Consider the following 12,464-nt stretch of genomic DNA (forward strand, 5'->3'; position numbering starts at 1 on the left):
AGGCATTGGAGTAGGCCAGGACACAACACTGTGCTTATAGCTGAGGAAATGGAATGGCTGTTCTGGACAGGCTGTCTTGCCCAAGGCTGATCATTCAAGGTGTGGGCCTTTCTTACAGGCATGGATGCCTTGCTGCTTCCTCTTCATCACATCTACCTGGTAAAAGCAAGACAGAGCCATCTGCCTTGGGTCTTTCCTTCATCTGTCTCTTTCAATCTTATGCATCTGATTTCTTCCCCATTTCAGCACAAACAATGCCATTTGCTGTGCTGTTCTAATCAATCACTCTTGAAGTGTGCAGAGCCCTGGGACCAGAAGTCTGACTCCTGCCCAGGTACTAGAGGAACCACTAGATCACTGTGGGTCACCTGAATTTTGCAGCTTGGCAGGGGTTTTAATATTACATGGAGCTTTTAAAGAGACACAAATAGTGCATGAAAGTTTCCTCTCTGTTCTCCTCTAAACTCATTTTATTTCTTTTTTTCCACTGTAGCATCTCCTCAGATATTTATAGATTCTACAGACATTGTTCTCTCCCTTCCAACCACTTTCACTCTACTTCTCTCCTACAGAAACATCTGACGACTCATCAAAGAAGCCTGTGCTTACTGTGTTTCCACATCATCATTTTGCCTTTGACAATCCTATTAGTTTTTCTGAAAGACCATCAAACGGGATGGAATATACCAAGGAAGCAATTTCTTCTAGAAAAGTTTTATCCAATTATATGTTGCAAAACCACCAGAGTATTCCTTTATTTCATAGGCATGATAATTTTCTGTGTATATGTCTCATCTAAGTTGGCTTTTCAGGAGTTCTTGAGTTTCTTATTGTGTTGATAGTCCCCAAAGGAGACTTATCTCTTATCCCTTGTACTTACTTCTTGAAGTCTCAAGCATCTAGATTGAAAGATGGACAAAAAATTTTGTAAGTCATATCACATTCCACTGGGAGTTCTTTTTCCTTGACGAAGCCTTCCTGAAAGGTTGGATAATCCATATAGGTCAGCAGCAAGTAATGGAGCATCCAACTAAAAATTGCAAGTTATGTTTCTAACTGCAAGACTTCTTCAGACAACTTCAGGGGATATTATGTACCCAGCTGATCATTCTAGTGGGACACCAGTCAAACAGGGGTCCAAACCTCTGGTGGCAAAGGGAATGGCATCACTTTCTGTCTTAGGAATGACTGCCTGTTCAAAAAGCGGAGCTTTAGCAGGAACAGCATTCATTAAATAAATGTCCATAATTATAAAAAAAAAAAAAAGAATGTCTACTAAGAGATTTCCATCCTTTCGTTTCCTCTGTTGCAACCTGAAGATGATATCTTTGTCTGAACTGGTAAATTTCAGACCTTGCCCCAGTAGGTGCATTCCAGTAATGGGCAAGAACACACCTGCTCTTGTATCACAAGCAGTGACACGTTTCTAGTGTATGCTCTGCTGGCAAGTTATTTAAGCCACCAGCCCACAAAAGACTTATCAAACTTGCATAACTATACACCTTATAATAGAATTTGTGAGCATTGCCAGTTAACTATGTTTGTACAAGCTATGGTGCAGGAGTGGTCTGTTCTTCCCCTTCTGGTGACATCCCAACGTCACCAGGAGACATTTGTCGAGGGAAAGGGTAGGGAACATCTGATGGGAAAGAGGAATTTTAGGAAAGCTGCTCCAGAGACATTTGTCTGCAGGAAGCCTTAAGTCCCAGTTCCATGTATACTTGATAATCATCACTTCTACTTTTGATACTATAGTGTATTATCCAATTTGCTGTCATTTATTGTCACAGGATGCTCTAGAAAGCTTTTCCATTCTGTCATAAGTTCTTCATAAGGTCTTGTTCCAGGATCTGGATTTCTTGTTTTGTGTTCAAGCAAGGAATCAATCAAACATACCTTATGACTGCTGATTGTCTGCATTAGATTTTAGTGGTAGATTAATCCTGATAATTAATGACGCACTATCAAATGCAGTAAGGGAGACTTTTATAAGTCTGATGAGAAGGTTGGAAAAGTTAAAAAAGAAGGTTGGAAGGAATTTATGTCTATCTGAATGGAGCACTTCCTTCCTTTTTGAAAGCCTTGGGTATTTTTTTGTCTTTATAGAGTATCAGCCCAGTCTAAACACTGAAACAAGGTGGGTGAATAAAACTTCAACAGATCTTTGATCATTCAGACTGCAGAAATTCAGGGCAAGTCATTGCTGCCTAGTTCTGTTTTCAGAACAAAGGTTTTTAGAGCAGTCAAGTTCAGCAATTACTATTTTTGAAATTTTAACGGATCACTAAGATACATTAATCTTTTTTTCTTCCTCTTCATCAAAGTATTTGATTACCATTTGATGGTTAGAGGACATCACAGTCAGAAACCCTTTGGCTCTCACTGCTGCATCCTTTGCAAAGCAGCAGCTGAGTTCAAGACCTGCCCCAGAATTCTTGCCTGGTTTCTACCTCCTTTTGAGAGGTTGAGTGGTGTTAAGAGTTGTACATATCTTACAGAGGGCATACACATAAGGGATACCAAATGGAATTGAACTATTTCTGAAATGTTGAGGAGTACCTCTGATGCAGAGCACAGTTCTTTTAAGAATTAGGGCATGCTATTCCTTTACACTTCTTTGCTGTGCTGATAAAGGACTAGTCAGTGGATTATTTATATAAAACTTGTATTAAGTTTTTCTTCATTCTAATGATGAGGATAGCATGTGCAGAAATTTATTTTTCTTTTCAGGATTTCTCACAACTGGTCTATTTTACCAAGGTTAAGATTCAGTCCATTCTCCGTTAGACTTTTTTGTCCTTACCAACGATCCTGACATTATATTGATGAGATAAAAATATGAAAAGGAAAAATCTACAAGCTCAAATTCTAAGAGCTTTTTTCCCCCCAAAGCTATTTTGTCCTTCCTACCCTGCAAAACATAAGCAAGCACTAGAAGAGAAAAATTAATCAACAGCAAACTAAATTATATAAAGAGAGACCAGGAGAAAACCAGTTATTTTTCACCTATCATTTTTAGAAGGGTAATCGAAAGAGACAGAAGTCAACTAAATTTAGTACACTAAAACAATTTACAGTACTGTGAGTACTTCAACCTCATGGATCAAATATAGTTCTTTAAATTCTTCTCATTGCAAATCCAAGGAGAGAGAATTAAAAGAGGCTTTATTTTCAGAGTTGATAGTCAGTTAACTGTAAAATAATTTCCAGAGATAAAAAGACGTCCTTAATGCTTTATACTGTGTGGATTCAGGTTGGAGTATTTTTGTTCTGAAAAGTTTCCATCACCAGAATCTCTTTCCTTCCTTGTTCAGGCATTTAAAAATCCCCATTCTGACCTGTCAAGTCTTATACTCAGAGAATGAGACTCATTTGATTCATTCCTGTCTTACATGTTTCTATAGATGGGCTTGATATCAACCAGAGAATAGATTCACATTTCAACTAAGCCCATCCAGTGAGTACCTGGGGTCATTAGCACAGTCCCATCTTCTTTTGCTGCTCCCTGGTTTTGTGTTCCTGCCCCCTTTGCAGTGCTAATACCGTTGCTCATTGCAGTGAACTACCTAAACCTGCTGGCTGTACAACTCTTTGTTAAAATAGGGCTTGGGACTTTTCTTCATTTGTTTTCTGAAGTAACGTTTAAATCCCCTTTTTAACTAAGAAATAATTCTATTTCCCTGGCTCATAATACTTTAATATCATCAATTACTGGGCTGAATGTTAATCATTCAGGTACTGGCCAAATTTAATTGTTGAGCAGCTCTAAATACCTGTATTGTCCCAAGAGTTCCAGATGCCTTTCTGAGAAATTCCCTTCTACTTTTGAACAGTGAAGAATTAGCCAAGTATCCGATCAAGCTGCATCGTTATGCCTCATCACTGATATTTTCTTATTGAGAATAAGATTTTTATATATATATATATATATATTTATTTATTGAATACATATATCATGCATTAAGTCACATTAAGTCATACATTAAGTCACATGTGAAAGTCAATTATGAAAAAAAACTTTTGGAGGCCAGAAGAAGAAATTAAAAATCTCCATTTCCTGACATTACTTCTAGTAGTGGAGCCTCAGGCATCACCAGGCATTGCCACTCAGCCTGGTGACTGCGTCACATCTTGCTGTCTCCTTGTCACCAATCTAGCAGGTCACAGGGTTAATTCTAGAATGTCCATTTCAAGCTATTAACTTTGTAATCAGAATAAGTGTTGGTTTGGAAAGTGATGAAGTGGTTTAGAGTAATTTCCATGTCAAAATGCACATGCTAGCCCTGTGACTGCAAGAGACACGCAGTGGAATCTGAATGATTGGCAGGGACAAGTTGGAACCAGTTGCTGCTAGGCTATCCTGAATGGGTTGCTGAATTATCATAAAGCCATGCATATACAATAGGTGGATTTGATTTTTTACAAAATGGATTACCAGTAAGTTCACTGTAACATTAAGTGGAAGCAAAACACATATCCTTTCTTTGAAAAGCAGTGGCCCCCAGAAAGTCTCTTTGTGTTAGAAGGACAATGAGAGCCTTCAAAATTTTAGGCACTCACCTGAAATGTGCATATCTGAAGCTTTGTGTGGTGTAATTATAAAGGGAAGGCATTCTTCCCAGTAGTATATTACCTGTTTGAGAGAAAGAGAAATTACAAAGAACATGGAGTGTAAAATGATTCTTGATGTTTTAAATAGTATTGACTAGGGCCTCTAAAGAATTCCGTGGGCTGCTTGATAAAGCAGAAAGAGACAATAGAGAATTTTCTACATGCTGGCTTTGCAGAAACATGTTCTATATTTGATTGTTTCATTGAGTGCAGTAATAGACTATGCAAAACATTGGTGATCAATGTTTTTGTATATCTTTTTTCCAAAGATGCTAAGTTTTTCTACAAGAACTGAGCATCAGAAGAAGCTCATATCTAAGATTTAGGTACCCTCTTCCCTTGAAGGAAGACAGGGGACCAGAAGCACAGTTCAGCTTGCTTAGCATCACATGCTAAGTCAGGTACTAGATTGCATAAAAAATTCCCAGACAGCACATGTTGCTTCATCTCCTGGTCCTTCATACATGCCCTGAAAAGTGTTTGGCACTTGTCAATTGTCAAGCTAAATTATTTAGGTCCAATGTTAATGTCCTTTGGAGACCTTGTGAAATAAACCAGCCTCAGTCTATTCAGTGAAATTCAAGGAGATACCTATCTGTAGTGAAAACTATACAGTTTCTTCTTTAAACTGCTTTATAAGCCATAAATGAAGAGTAGTGTATGTTCTGGATTATTTCTCTCATCTGTTTGCTTTTAAATATGAAAGGTAGCACTGAACTAATCATCTGGCTAGTCCTGGGCTGGGAATTACATTAATCACCTTAAGATGGCAAATATATGTGCTACACCAACCAAGCATTCGTGTGGCTGCCAATTTCCCAAAGCCCTTTAGCAGTTAAAGTATAATTACCTGTGTGGACATGAGATGGTTGAATGAATAGGTTATGTCATCAACATAATTATAATGCTAGTACTCTGTAGGTGTTATGGAGGGCAGAAGTTACCACATTTCTGCCTTTTTATCTGAGGGAAACTTCCTAATGCTTCCAGTGGGGAAGTCAACATGCTGCTGGGTTTGGTGCCTGTCTCTGTTGCTGAGACTGGATTAGCTTTTGAGCCTTTCTCACCTCTCTTTAAGAAATGTTAAAAATCATAGCCTGCTTCTGAGAAGTTCTCTGCATTTTATAAACAAAGAATCTTATTTCTGATTGCTTAATTATTTGCAACGTCTTGTGTGAACTCTTCCACTACTTTCCTGAAACCTTCCCCTTCATATAAGTGGGCACACTAAATAGGCATAACAGCATTTTGAGGATCTGATTTTTTCAAAATTGTAGATACTATTTTTATAATAAGCTTCTAGCACATCATTAGTAAAAGAATAGGTATATTTACCTTTTGAAATAATTATTTACAATTTCTCATTTTTCTAGTAATCCATGATTAGGTCATCAGTTTGTTGGAAGAATTCTAAAAATATATGTTCATAGAGGGCATTCTCTCAGGCAGGGAAATAACAATGCACAACCTAGTATATTAGAGCACTAAAAGGCTTCCACTGTTTTTACAAGTTTGGGTTAAATGTAAGGTGTTTTGTTATGCTAGTAAAAATAGCTATGCTTCACTTTCTGAGGATAATGAGGGAAGACAAAAGTGGTGCCTCCATCTTCTGAAATTTTGAGGGGGAAATTGGTTTGTCAGGAGATGGTTTGAAACGGATGCTCAGGTAATGTAAAGAATGCACATGACAGAGCCCAGCATTCCTAGATCCATTATTGTTGAATACAGCCTCTCCACGAGCACATTCCATACTTTTTTGTATTGAGTGTAATTAGGTCATTACAGAGATGTATTCTGTCTTCCTCAGTGCTTGCTACAGCAGCCCAGAAGGAAGTTGACACTTCACACTACCTTGTGTTCCAATAGCTTTATGTGCAAAATCTCCACTGCTTGTTGGGTTGCATGCTGGAAGCCAGCTGTGGCCTACCATCAAAAGCTATGTATCAGGTTTCAAGAGCATGTAATAGTGGGGTGGTAAAACCAGTAGAGCCACATGTAACTGTCTGTGGTAGCCCATAGAAAGGGGCAATCATGCAAAGTGAGAATAATTTTTTTCGGAAATAGACTTCTAAGATCCAGCTGCTAGATACTCACAGACTGGGGTGTATCACTGCCTATGGTTTTGCTCAAGGACAGAGCAAAGCTGGGAGCAGGAGGGCCCATGAGGAGAAGCCCAGGGAAGTTTAGGGCTGGGATGTGGGATGAAAGACTGAAATGAAGGATAAATTCTTCATCCAAAGGTAGTAGTGAACTTTCTGATATTCTCCAGCTCCTCAGTGGGTTTTGCCAAAATTCATGCACAGCAAGGCCGAAGTTAAATCATGCAGAAGGCCCTTCTGCTGGCAGAGGAAAACCATGGCCATGGCACACAAGGTATACTGGAAGTTGGAGGGTGGGCCAAACCTGCAGCTGAGGTTTGTCATCATGTGCAAGGCAGTGTGGGCTGCAGGAAGGCCAAGGGATGTAAGACCTGGGGTGGCACTGAGGAATGACAGCCTGTGTGTCCAGTCTGACAGCTGTGGGGCTCTGCAAGTCCCCAGGGGTAGTGCACTTCCTGGGATTTGGTGATTTGAATGATTACAGTGAAGCCCAGTCAGGAATTTGTGGTTGGAGGAAAACTTTGTTTTTGATACACAGAAGAAATCCTCTTCATGTGGGATACAGCTTCTACTTACCTCCACCTGCAAGTCCATAAAGACACTTGAAACTTCCCAGCTCCTGCTCCATAAACACACACTAGATCTACACCACAGCTCTGCTGACAGACTGCCAAAGCTTTTAAAATTTTATAAAGTTATAAACATATATGAACTATATATGTACACTGGAAACAATCCAGATTCAAGAAGCATCTGAAAAGGCACATGGTAAACACAAAGTCAGTAACTTTTATATAATATGGAAGCTACTGGTTTGCTTCAAAACTGCAGAGCTCTCACCACAGTGGATTTGGAAAGCTGGCTGGTATGGCTTAAGGCCACATTATTTTTGTGCTGGAGAAGTGATTTCCCAGGGATTTGAGGGAGAAGTAGTATTCCCTTTTAGCTAAAAGTGTCTCTATGCCTCTGACTGCCTTATGGAGCCAACTACAATAAGTGCACAAAATATGCAGTTGTCATCCAGAGTACAACTGGATCTGAGCACAGTCAATGGATTGTCATTTTCTCCTGCCATGCTAAATCTCTTCAATTTACAATTTCTTTTTCCTTATACTTTCATGTTTTGCAGCTGCTTGTAAACCTGTGAGCTGTACCCAGTTCAAGCTGCCTTCTCCACAAAGAGCAGTCACAAAAATGTAACTGTGGGCTTTTGTCCACATAAACACATTTCAGCCATGGGTGTCTCTGTTGTTACTAAACTACTTGTTGGCCTTTGAGCCTTCTGTCCCCATTTCAGACAAGTGGTGTTTTTATTAAAAAAAAGTCTTCGCACATATTCAGGTTTTACAGCCAGGGTTTGCAGCCACTTACAACCACAGCCTTTTCAGCCGCACTGTGGCAACAAAGAAGTAAGTAGGTAAAAAAAGGAGCTAGAAACTGTTTTCAAAAGGAAAACATCCTTCAAGGAAGGGAGGTCTCACTTTCCATCAGAAGAAGGAAGGCTCAATGCTGGGCTTGCCCAAGGCCTGGGGGTCGGTCTGCAGTCCCCCTGGATGTCACCACAGGAGCCTCTCACAGCCCTGTACTTGTCATTATTTGAAGGGTTTTTTTTAAAAGAATATTTATGCTCTCAGACTTCTCAGCTTCTTGCTTCTCTGTTGCATTACCTCTGAAAGAGTTAACACAAGAAGGAGCTACAAACCCAGGAGACTGATGAGAAAAAGGGACCTGAAGGCTGGGAAGGGCTATGGTTCCCTATGAGGGGCTGGGCGGGGTATGGGCACTGCCAGCTGGATCAGCCATGTGGGCTTCCAGCTTCAGAGCCTGAAGAGTAACCGCTGCCTCATCACCCCCACCCTGCTGTTCTTTCGGTGGGGTCGGGGCTGCTAAAGTGGGTTCAGCAGTGAGCGGGCTGAGCAAGTGCCATGGGAGGGCAGCATTGCTCAGACACACAGCCCGGTGCCTTTCAGCCTTGTCCTGCAGACATCCATGGAAGGCTTCTCCTCTGAGGCCCCCTGCACACTCCCGGTCTCATGGGACCTGCTGCCCCAGCCATCAGCACGGGACACTGCAGGAGAGCCAGGCTCATGGGGGAACCGCTGAGCCCTTGGTGAGCCTTGGCTGCTCACCTGTCCCTCAGCAAACTCTGCTGTTCTTGAGCTAGTTTGGTGAGTTTTTTTCCTTTTGTCTCCGAGTGTCTTCAAAAGATAATTACATGGAGCTGGGGCCATTTGCTCAAGTTACTTTTAATTCCCATGGTGGTTGTAATGAAGTGTGTACTGCACATCCATTTTACTAAAGTAGTGTATAAGGACACACTTGACTTGCTTTTCCTCTGCAGTTGAGAAAGGACAGATCATTAAGAAAACAGGACCGTACATTATTGGAACCTTCAAACAGATCCCCCAGCCTGCCTCCTTTGGAAGAGATGCAGACTGAGCCTGAAACATATGGAGACTTTGGTAAAGGGCTTTAAAATGCTTCCTCACCCCCAGGTTGATGCTGTTCCCAGCATCATTGCCAGTTTTATCTCAAAGCAGATAGGCTTGCTAGTGATTGGGAGAAGTTAGAGGAAACAAGGGAGAAACACCCTGCACCAGTGAACAAAACCATTTCTGAAGATTTCCGCTTTGTAGTAATGCTGGCAGGTGCTCTTCCCACATGGTTCAGATGGGGGTTGGAGATTTGTGTGTTTAGGTGCTGGCTGGTCTGCCTCATGCTGAGTGCCCAAGGTGCTGTCAGAGGATAGATATTTCCACATTCAAATCCTCCCTTCCCAGTTCTTGACTTCACAGAAGTTGCAGCACGTACACAGATGCATGTTCATTTATTATTTCCTGAAATATTTTCTCCTTGGGGCTGCTCTGCATAGAAGTGCTATCTGGTAGTCTCTCACAGAGGAAATGATGACAGGGATTTAAATCAAGCCCTTCCTGTATGTCAAAAGAGTACATAACTTCCCAGCCAGAGTGCATTTTGAAGCTGAGATTATATTGGAGCTTTCAAGCTAGATATATTTTATATAAAGTAATTGCATATTCTTGTGTTTAAGATATGCACTCAAGTTTCTGTCTTTGATCTGAGAAATGCTTATTTCCCAAAGTGGAACAGTGTCAATAGGAAATACTCATACTTCAAATATTGCTTCAGGCCTGGGGTGCTGTCCTGGGAGACTGAAAATAGGGTGTTCTGTTCTAAGTGATTTCCCTAAACATTGAAATTTGTGAATAAAAGTCAGAGGTGAAAAACGGGAAAGTTGACATCAGAAGCTTTGAAACAATTTAGACTTGCATTTTCTCTTAAAAAAAATAGAAGTTGAATAAATAATTCTCTTCAATCCAAACAAAATACAAGGGTTTTATCTTTGTCACAGAAAACACAAAAATATTTTTGGGCTGGATCAATTTTATTTTCTTCTTTTATTTTAGTGAATAATATTCTTAAATATGCTTGTAGGGGTCTATGCAGAGATTCATTGAGCAGAAACCTGTTCATACTTTTATATTGCTTTGATCACTGGATTTGGCATTGTCTGTCAAAGCATTGATTAACATGACAAGATTATGATGAATTTTTGTCCATACTGAATAATCCACCATCCTTTTCTACTACGAAAGGGGATTATATTGGTTTTTTCATATCTACAGATGGATACAGACACCAGGAAAGGATAGAGTAAATTTCCTAATACTTTTTAATAATTTGCCTTTTTATTATCCTTCATGTCTTCCACCAAGTTTCCTAATGTCAGGACATACTGGAATGAAAGTATTAGTTTAGAGGTAATTGGGACTGAAGCTCTTGCTTCTAGGATCAGGGACATCACTTTAACATTATGGTGTGCCACCATTGATAAGGTTTTTTCCACTTTTTTCAATTCAAGGTAACTTTGGGGTCCACGTGTGTAAAGGACCAGTGTAAACCCTGGATGATAACTGAAAATAAAGCCATTTACTATTTATTCTTTTAGAGCTGAATATTGGTAGCTACTTCAGAGTTGTGAAAAGAGAAGATATCCTTTGCTGTCTGTGCAGAGAATTTTCAGACTAAGAAGTCAGCAAGCACTGGTAGGATATTTATAATCAAGCAGAGCTCTGCTACATTTTCATAGTAAAGAAAATATATTCTCCTGTAGGAATTACTGTGTTCAGTCCTTTGCCCTATGTTAAGAAGACAGTAGCTCAGATTTTAGGGGTCCTTCATCTCTTAAAGAATATTAGCTAAATCTACCACTGAGTTAAAAAATGTCATTATTATATTAAAGCATTGGTGTGTTTCACAAAAAAAAACCCAAACAACACCTTTTGAACTCTAGATTATAATGAAGAGATCATATAGAAAAGAAAAAAACAGTTAATTTTGCAGTGAGAGTAAAACATATTCTTTAACTCCCCAAGTCAGGTTTTCCTGTGGTGAGGCCTCAGGAGGAATAGTAAGATGCAGAAAATGATTCCTGTGATTTTTAGGCTTGTGGTTTGCTGCTTTGCAATATGACACATAAATTAGTTGACAAAAATGTTTATTTTCTCTTAGGTGTTGCTAATGAAGCATCCATACTTCTTTGAGAACTTAAAGTGAACTCCAATGCTGCATTGTTATGTTCAGGAATCAGTGCTGATTTCTTCTCTGCATTCCTCTATGGCAGCCTTAAGTGCCTTTATTTTGCCATGTCGCAAGATTGGTATCAGCCTATTTTCTTTCCTTTCTCACTCTATCTCAACTTGAATTGAGCTTTTGGTGGGCTCACCCCATGCTTCCCTTAGTATCACATTTAAGGCGTCCAGATGGGGTGACAGAATGGAATAAGACACCAGCCCTCCATCTGTTAAAAAAAAAAAAAAGAAGAAAGAAAAAAAAAAGAAGAAATTAAATACAAGGTTTTATTGTTCTTTAAGTAAGAACAGATACAGTCTGTATGTCAAGGCCAAACTATATGCTATTAAATCTATCCTTTGAAGTCTTCCATTGGGCTGACCAAGGACAGATGGTAAACCGTTATCAGTTGATATGGGATTAGGTCAAGTCGAAGTTCAAGTCTGAGGGTAACAGTGAGAGTCTCAGTTCAGTTGTGAAATGTATTAATTTATTTAATGAATACCACATAGTCAGCGTCTTTGCTACTGTTCTGCTAGTTTAAAAATTGGGAGATTTATTTACCTAAGGATCTCCACACTCTTTAGAAGTTTAATATGGCAAATGTAACTGTTGTAACTTAGATGAATAGCAATAAAATCTTTATTCTTTTGGAGAAGAAAATAGTTCAGATTTAAGATGTACCAGCCTAAAATACACTGCAATATTTTTTTTTTATTTTTTTTATTTTTATTTTTACCTGGCTCATATATTTGCATCATTTGCCTTTGTGTTTCTATTTTCTTTGCATGTGTACCAACCCCAAAATATTCTCATTGGAGAAACTGATTACTAGTATCAGATGTAGGGAAGCCTGTAGCAGCATTTCATTACTTACACTTTGTTTTCACACCCAAATAATGAATGAAGACTATTGACCGTGAAGCTGAAATGCTGCATACATGTCAGGCTGTCTATTCTTCAAATTTGGCAGAGGAAATGAACTTGCCTTAAAAACAATCTAACCAAACATGTTTAGAAACAGCTTTTTCAGAACTGGCTGATGTTTGCCATATGACACATGCAATGGACATTAGACATAATTTGGAAGCAAACAAAGTAGTTAAGTGTATGCCAGTGAACAAGCTGAGACAAAATGAACTTTCAAGATCTGGTCATAAT

The sequence above is a fragment of the Poecile atricapillus genome, chromosome 1 (genome assembly GCF_030490865.1).
Source record: "Poecile atricapillus isolate bPoeAtr1 chromosome 1, bPoeAtr1.hap1, whole genome shotgun sequence".
NCBI lineage: Eukaryota > Metazoa > Chordata > Aves > Passeriformes > Paridae > Poecile > Poecile atricapillus.